Raw genomic sequence first — 7,793 nt, 5'->3', positions numbered from 1 at the left:
CGGATCGAGCCTGTCGGCGGCGATCACCTGCCTCAGGGGTGTTCAGCAGCAGCAGTATTATCTTACAGTTACTATTGAGAATCTATTAATACTATAGAAACCTGCCGTCATTTTACTGGACTCTGTTTCTGAGGACTCCGCTTGTTTTGAATAAAAAAAACAAACGATGTCATAAAATGATGTTATCCTGTAAACGAATTAACATTTTACACCTGATAATGAGAAGTCTTTTTTTTTTAGCCTTCCCAGCAGCAAGTGCAGTAAACTGGCCACCTCTATGTGTGCGTTAATGCACCATAGGGTGCATTCAGTTCAGGACCTACAATAACGGGTGCCTGGCACACGCGCGCTGCAGGATAAAGCCTGAGACTGCAGTGGGAATCCGCAGCGGCCACAGCCTTGTCTGAGGGCTTGGCAGATGAGCCGCTCTATTTCCCGGTGGTGGGGAGGGGTGTTGCTGCTGTCCTCCTCCCAGAGGCAGGGCCGTCTGAGTCGCAGTACGGGTACTTGCTTAACGTTGTCCTGGTTAACGTTTTGTTGTTATGTCTCTGATCAATTAGAGAACGTACTCGTTTAAAGTCGCGCAATGTTCGGTTATAACTTCGGCTGCCGCCTGGTAGTAGGTAACTGCTGTGGTGTAATTGGATTTGCTTAAAGTCACATTTTTCAAGGACATAACTATGATGTTAAGCGAGGAGTAGCTGTAATTAGCAAGCGAGAAGCGGATCATGAGGGACAGTTCCAAGAAAGCTGAGACACGGAGACCGGGGGTGGCACCCAGTCCTAGTCAACCACTCCTAGGGAAGTACAAAGGTCGCAGGCCGTGACTCAATTTCTTCTCCCTACTGAAGTGACCAAAAGCTCCTTGTGTCAAAGGAGTGAAGGGGAACGCACCCCAAGTTTGTCCTGAGCTCTATAACCACTCCCCCCACACAAAGGCAGAGGTATGAGAGTCCAGAACTTGCCTCAAACCATGAGGACATCTGAGGGCCCTGAGACCTCCCCACCAGGGCCGGACACAGGCATGGGTGAACCGGGCAGCCACCCAGGACACATCAGAAAGGGGGCCTGAAAATGGTAATTTTAAAATTATTATTATCATTATTTCTGGTGAAGGGGACCCGATACTAAAAGTTCGCCCAGGGCCACCAGGAGTCTAGGTATGGTGCTGCTCCTCATCCAGTAGCAAGTATGTTTGTGTGTTCTCTGCTGTACGTAGCTGCTCTTGTTAATAGTGCCTGGTGGATAAACCAGTGTATAGTTTGGAGGAACTTCCTTTGGCATCTCCTGTGTTTCTCCAGATAAAATAAAAGCCCCCAGAGACATTCTGAGTATAACAAGTGAAAACTAAGATCTGGTACTTCCCAAGGGTGCCTCACATCTAAGAATGCCAAGAATCATTTGCAGTTTTCACCAGAACAGTAAAATGAAATAAGCAATAAGAATTACATAGGTTAAACAAACCCCTAGCACGTATAATATGTTATAACTCTTCCTAAAAGCTTGTGGTAACATTCTCTCTTCTCTCCCCAGTGAAAACAGAACATAGTGTAGGATGAAGCAGTGAACAAAAAAACAGAACAGGAGAATTCTATTTGACTCTGGCCCTTATTCTTTGCACAAGTAAAGTGAATACGCCTAAGGACTATAAGACAGGCTCCAAATTCTTAAAAAGAAGTCAAACTGTTTTTCCTTCTTTTGCTCAGTATTTAACGCTGTCCTCTAGGGAAGGTCCATTTTGACAGGTAAACATTTTGCCCAGGGACACCAAAACAGGTGACCAGGAATAGAACCTCAGTCCCCTGAAATCTCATCCAGATTAAATTGGGCATAGTGTATGTTACATGAACAAGACAAGCTGAGGGCAGTTCACAGGTCAGCTAGTGTTCTCTGAGAACAAGGCAAAACTAAGCAAAAGAAGATGGAGTGCCTAGTTCCTACTCTACTTCACTGAACAGTCACACTGTAGGAGGTACTGATCCTCCCTATACCTCACTTCCCTTTAAAACTTCCAGCAGTTCTTAAATAAATGAAATCTTGTACAGAAACCAAGTTTTAAACTCTTGGTTTTAATAGAGTGAAAGCTTTCATTTCACATACCACATACTGGGTAATAACATGAAAGGATTCCATCTTTCCAAAATTAGACTGGCATTTTACCATGCGTTCTATTTAAGTGCCTCAGGACTCAAAAAAGGGCTATGCACTTACTCAGAGTACAGTATGCAGTTATTTAAACAGTGCTCATTGGGTGCATCTACCTGAGCTGCTTTACTGCACATCAGACTAATCTAATGCACAGTAAAACGTCACTGTCTACACATGTGCAGAAATTACTACACGGTAGATTAATGCACCATTTTTTAGTACCTGTAGATACAGATATCTACTAAAATCCACTGTACTATGCAATGAATGCTCTTATTCAGTATGTATAAGTGGAATAGCAGAATATTAAGGGAACTATTTGCCAAGAGGCAGCAAATGGAAGAAGCATTGAAAATACAAATACACAGACTCAAAGCAATTTTCTTGAATCTTCTGGGACAGTCCCAAATTTTGCATTTGATTCCTAGGGGCCCCAAAGTGAAATAGGACTTTTAAGCTGAATTTCCATCCAGTTTCTACCCTGCAGTATCTGGCAGTGATCTGCTATATCTGTTTGCAGGCACAGCTCATTAATCTTACTGCAGTGATACAGACAGACACTAATCAGAACTAGAAGCAGAAGTGTAACTAAGAGGGGGAGGGAGAGGGTTGCAAAAATAGTCACTGCCATGCTGCTGGCCCAATCACTTTCTCCACCGGAGTTGCAGATTCTGCTTTTTGTAGCACCACTATGCTGGGTGCAGCACTGCACAGTTACACCTATGATTAGACTACTAGTTTTACAGGTCTTTGTTGAATCTGTGACAGGGTAGCAAAAGGTGCAATACAGAAGTTAGTCATTTCACACAGAGTAGCTTCCTGGGACCTATTCCAAACTCCTGCCACAAGTTATATTATTCCCTCCAATTGCCTTGCCAGGTTCCTACAGCTTTCCTTTTAAATATGTTTGGGATTTTGGGCAGTGGAGGAGGAGGAAAGGGAACATAAAGTTGCAAAAGTATTTGCTGAGTCCAGAGACTACTTGTATATAGTCCACAACAAGAATATAGCTTCTGCTGCCATCCTATTGTGGCCCAATAGGCTTCATAGTACAAATATCCTTCAGGTCTTCAAATTCCTGTGTGCAAGGGATGAGCTTCTACTCTGTAGCTCCATTAATGCTGTTGGTTCTCAACACTGCTATGAACCTCATTTCTTCTGACTGTATAATGTTTCTAGGATCATAGAATATTAGGGATGGAAGGGACCTTAGCAGGTCCTCTAATCCAAACACCTGCTTGAGGATGGAGTGTCCCCATCTAAAAGGATTTCACTAAATTGTTCTTTAGTGTTGTTTCATTACCTGCTCTGACAATCTTCCAAGGACTGAGATTTCATAACCTCTCTATGTAAACTATTCTAGAGTTTAACCACCCTCAGAGTTAAAAGTTCTTCTTAATATCCAACCTAGATATCCACCCTTATAATTTAAGACTGTTATTTCTTATCCTATCCCCTGTGGACTCAGAAGAGTTTATTGACATCCTCTTTATAAAGCCATCCTTTCTGTATTTGAAGATCATATACTCTCAGTCTTCTCTTCTCCAGACTACATAGCCCCAGTTTTTCCAACTTTCCTTTGTATGTTTTCTAGACTTTTATCAAACATTTTTGTTTTGTCAAATCAGCTGATGCCAATACTCCAAGTTCTCTACATCTTGGCCTTGTTGGCCCCTGCCTGCCACTACTATGCAGTTGCCTTTGGTTTCTTTTCCACCACTGTCATGAGCCCATACTTTCCCTCATAAATGTTCTGTGTCACACTGTAGCCTGGACCACTGCTTTGTGTCAGTTTGATGGTAGGACAAATATACTCAGCTCCAAACAAAAGTCTGAGCCCCATAGTTGCTTTGTTGTAAAGGACTGCCTGCTTCACTTGATAGCCTCTTAATGTATACAGCCCACCATTCCTCCATGACACTGCACTGGATTACACCTCTTGGGAAACAGGCCTTATACTGGATGATAATCTGGGTGTTCTGGGATGGCCCAAACACTGTCTATTGAGGATCCCGTCTACCTATTTTCCTTCTGCCATCAGTCTCTTTGGCTTTACTGCCAATTATTTCCTCTTGCTATTGTTCGGTTAGCCCAGGAAAGACGTCTTGCGCTAAATTTTTCACTTGATACTGAATCATTAAAATACTGTTCTAGTATGCTGTGACCCATTGTCTGAGAAAAATATGTGACGCATGCCTTGAAAAAAAGTGCGCTTTCAGTTTTCTGAATACAGTTCTTGCCCAAATGTTCTCCAAATAGAAATGTATTGTAACCAGACAATTTCTACCATTAAAAGTGAACATATCTATTCCAACTTTTTGCTCATGTGTGGGGTGAAATTTCATAACTTCTGTTGGCAGTTCCTACATTGTTCTTTCACTGATCTATATATGCTCTCAACAGGCAGTCATATCCAACCAGTAGACAGACTTGCCAGTTTGAGTTGTTTTATTGCCTGTTTCACCACAACCTGTTCAGTGCTCTAAGTATGCAACTTTCCTAAAAAATGTTTGCTGAGGATTATTAGTTTTATTTTGCTAGATTGCAGGGTTTTGTTTAGAAATCTTAACCGACTAATTATTAGCCACACATCTGATACCATTATAGCCCAGTGACAGAAAACCTGCTTCCTAGAAAAGTGAAGCCTGAAATATCTGATGTGCACCGTCCTGACAGTTGCCTTTTTAAGCTTCCTGTCATCCTCAGACATGTTATTAAATGTAAAATTTAGCAAAAATCAAAGCACTCAGTCAAAATCTAGCATCTTATATAAAAGTGGCATAAAGCAAGGCCAGCAATAGTAGAAATTGTTCCTTAGGACTGTGGGATAAAGGTAAAAAAAAATGTAAGGACTCAAAGAGAGGCAGTCTGGCATACATCACGTTTTCTCTGTAGTGATAATGGGGGTGTCACGTACGTCCCCTGATGTGCATCACACCAAATCAGCGAATCTTTTTCGCTTTTTCATTTCTGCTGTGACAGAATGCAAAGAACTGTAGATGCCCTTGACACACCATGTTTATTAGCAAGCAGTTTGCCTAAAACATCAAGGATGAAATGTGTCAGGAGTATGGAGACCCTTAATTTTAATATGAGATTAGGGTTCTTATGATACGCCTTACACCCTGAATACTAAAGGAATGTCCATCTAATATCAGAGGTGCCCAAATATAGTTAAACTAGGTGCCCTCCTTACTCACAGCAGTGCTTAAATCCCTGTATTCTCCCTGGGGATATTAAAATTATAAATAAAATACACCTTGAGGCAGACTGCTTCCCTGTATAGCTCTGCTACAACATAAAACTAAACAAAAAGATCTTGTATCATCTAACAGCACATTGGATCCACGTATTATATGCTAGTCCTAATGTAGCCTTTATTATTTCACAGGCATTTTATTTACCCATTTAAGAATGCAAGACAACTAGGACGAATTATTGTCCAACTCCTGAAGACATTACTCCATCACTGATGAGTCAAACAAACAGGAGCTTTGCCTGTCAGGTTTCTCACCATTGCAGTTACTACGGTAAATCTGATTTCACTTGAATAATTCCTAAAAGTTTCAGTATTTCACTTGCATCTGCCAGTACAAACTGCTTAGGCAAACTGTATACATCATGTCATCTGGAAAAACTAAGCCCTTTTTGCTCAACTTGCATGAAAATAATTTACTATCCAGTTTAATTTAGTGACCAATTACTGGAACACATAATAATACAGTACTTCTTACATTGTAGCTCCAGTACTCACCAGATATAAAAGGGGCCCAGAATAACATTATACATTACACTCCCCCCCCCACCCCCCACCCCCTATTTTTTCAGGAATAAGGGTAAAGTGTGCCACCAATTTTAATCTAGGAATAAAAAAGTGTGCCCCAGGTATCAGAAGTTTGGGAAACACTGCCTTAACCACCAGGTCACAGAACACACTTTCCCTCTTTCATGCTTCTAGTCTAGCCCCTTGAGCCTTATATTTATTTTAGCATTGTGTAACAGCTTCAACAAGAAGGGTAGAGTGTGCCTCTATACTACCCTGATTGCAAATTACTGTTCTGGGAAGCATGAGATATGGGTTTGAACCCTGTCCAGGTGAGGAATGGGAGATGCAGATTCAGTGCCACTTCCTGATTTATTTTCTACCTACGGGCACTTTTTACTATCTTTAATTTTCCCTGAGCCTCAGGAAGGGTGTGTGCGCCCAAAAGCTTACAGAAAAAGATTTTATTTATTTATTTATTTATTGTGATTTCTTAGTTGGTCTAATAAAAGGTATCATCTCTCAAACAAGAGTTCTAGAGTTTTGTATTTCTATTTCCTGGACAAGTATTCTAACCACTATGCTTTTTATATAGAGTGAAGCATCACCTCCTCTTTGTTCAGTAGCTGCATTTTCAAAGGAATTAATTAGGTGCTTCAGAAGGATAAGCTGAACAGGAAGCTGCATACCTCAAGAAAATGACAGGGTGTATCTGAAATATCCTTCTCTTCTCCTGAACTGAAGTACCTGAAGAAGAACTGCAAGAAGGTGGCTTAGTTCATTTGAAATAATTTTGAAATGTTCTCCTGAGGGTTGGTACTTTTTGAAAGAATTTAGCAAGCTGGATTAAACCCACAGCCTTCCCCTTCCCAGATCTAGTACATGCAGCACCTGCTACATTCAGTCCAGGACCCAGCAGGAAAACATCAAGCATCCCTGGTGCTTGGCTGCCACCATGTAAACAAGCATGGTGCTTGATAGACCTGTGTGAATAGGCAAAACTACTTGATTCGGATTTGGATTCAGCTGATTTGAATTCAGCTGATTCGATTTGGAAAAGATTTGGAAAAGATTCAGCAATTCGGAGATTTGGCCATAGGGTATAATGGGGAATCAATGAAATATCTATAACTGTTCTTTTTTGGCTGATTCACATGAAAATTCCAGGGATGGTAGCTTCTGCTGAGGGCATGCAGCCTGCCAAGTTTCAAGGGATAAGTGCATGGGTTTCTGGGAAACCACCTCAAATCTTGAAAGCAAAACTCATGTCACGTGTGTGTTAAGTCACATCAGGGTGAAAATTCCCAAAAACTTCTGTACCTTTCATCTTGAAACTTTGCAGTCTTCGTGCCCTCAGCAGAGGATAACATCCCTGGAAGTTTCATCCGAGTCAGCCAAAAAACAACAAAGTTATTGATATTGATTCCCCATTATACCCTATGGCCAAATCTCTGAATCGCCGAATCTTTTCCGAGTCGATTCAGAAAGCCTATAGCTTCTAGCAATTCGATTCAGATTCGTAGATTCAGCCTCTGAATCTCCCAAATCATCTCCAAATCCGAATTGCAATCCAAAGCTTTGCATAGACCTAGTGCCTGGCTTCTTCCCACGGTGCTAGAGGGGCTCCCTCCAGCATTGCTGCTCTTGCCTGGATGCTTGGCAGTCAAGCAGGTGAGAACCATAGCTTAGGAACCCCCAGCAGCATCACAGCTTCTTCCTGCAATAGCAGCCAAGTGCCAGAGCAAGAACAGCAGTGCTGGAGCCCCATCAGTGCCTCAGGAAGAAGCCAAGCATCTCAGGCTGCTGCTATAAGAACAAACCAAATGGCAGGCTTTTCCTGTGAGACTCCAGCACTGCAGCTCTATCTTGGGCACTTGGCTCC

The 7,793-nt window shown here is 41.9% G+C and overlaps 1 long non-coding RNA gene across 2 annotated transcripts in view; it reads left to right on the top strand.

The window, feature by feature from the left end:
- Positions 1-7,016, top strand: part of LOC112550937 — a 7,446-nt gene extending 430 nt beyond the window's left edge. The window contains exons 1-3 of one of the 2 annotated variants that reach the window (XR_003095023.1): positions 7-1,077; positions 5,540-5,678; positions 6,507-7,016. This is a non-coding gene — a long non-coding RNA (uncharacterized LOC112550937). Of the gene's footprint in view, positions 1-6; positions 1,078-5,539; positions 5,679-6,506 lie in introns of those variants that run through there. The other variant, XR_003095022.1, reaches the window with a different exon arrangement.
- Positions 7,017-7,793: the final 777 nt, after the last annotated feature.

This window comes from Alligator sinensis, unplaced genomic scaffold, assembly GCF_000455745.1.
Source record: "Alligator sinensis unplaced genomic scaffold, ASM45574v1 scaffold297_1, whole genome shotgun sequence".
In the NCBI taxonomy this organism is placed as follows: Eukaryota; Metazoa; Chordata; order Crocodylia; family Alligatoridae; genus Alligator; species Alligator sinensis.
Note: the sequence above shows the minus strand (reverse complement) of the source record. Positions and strands in the feature narration are given on the sequence as shown.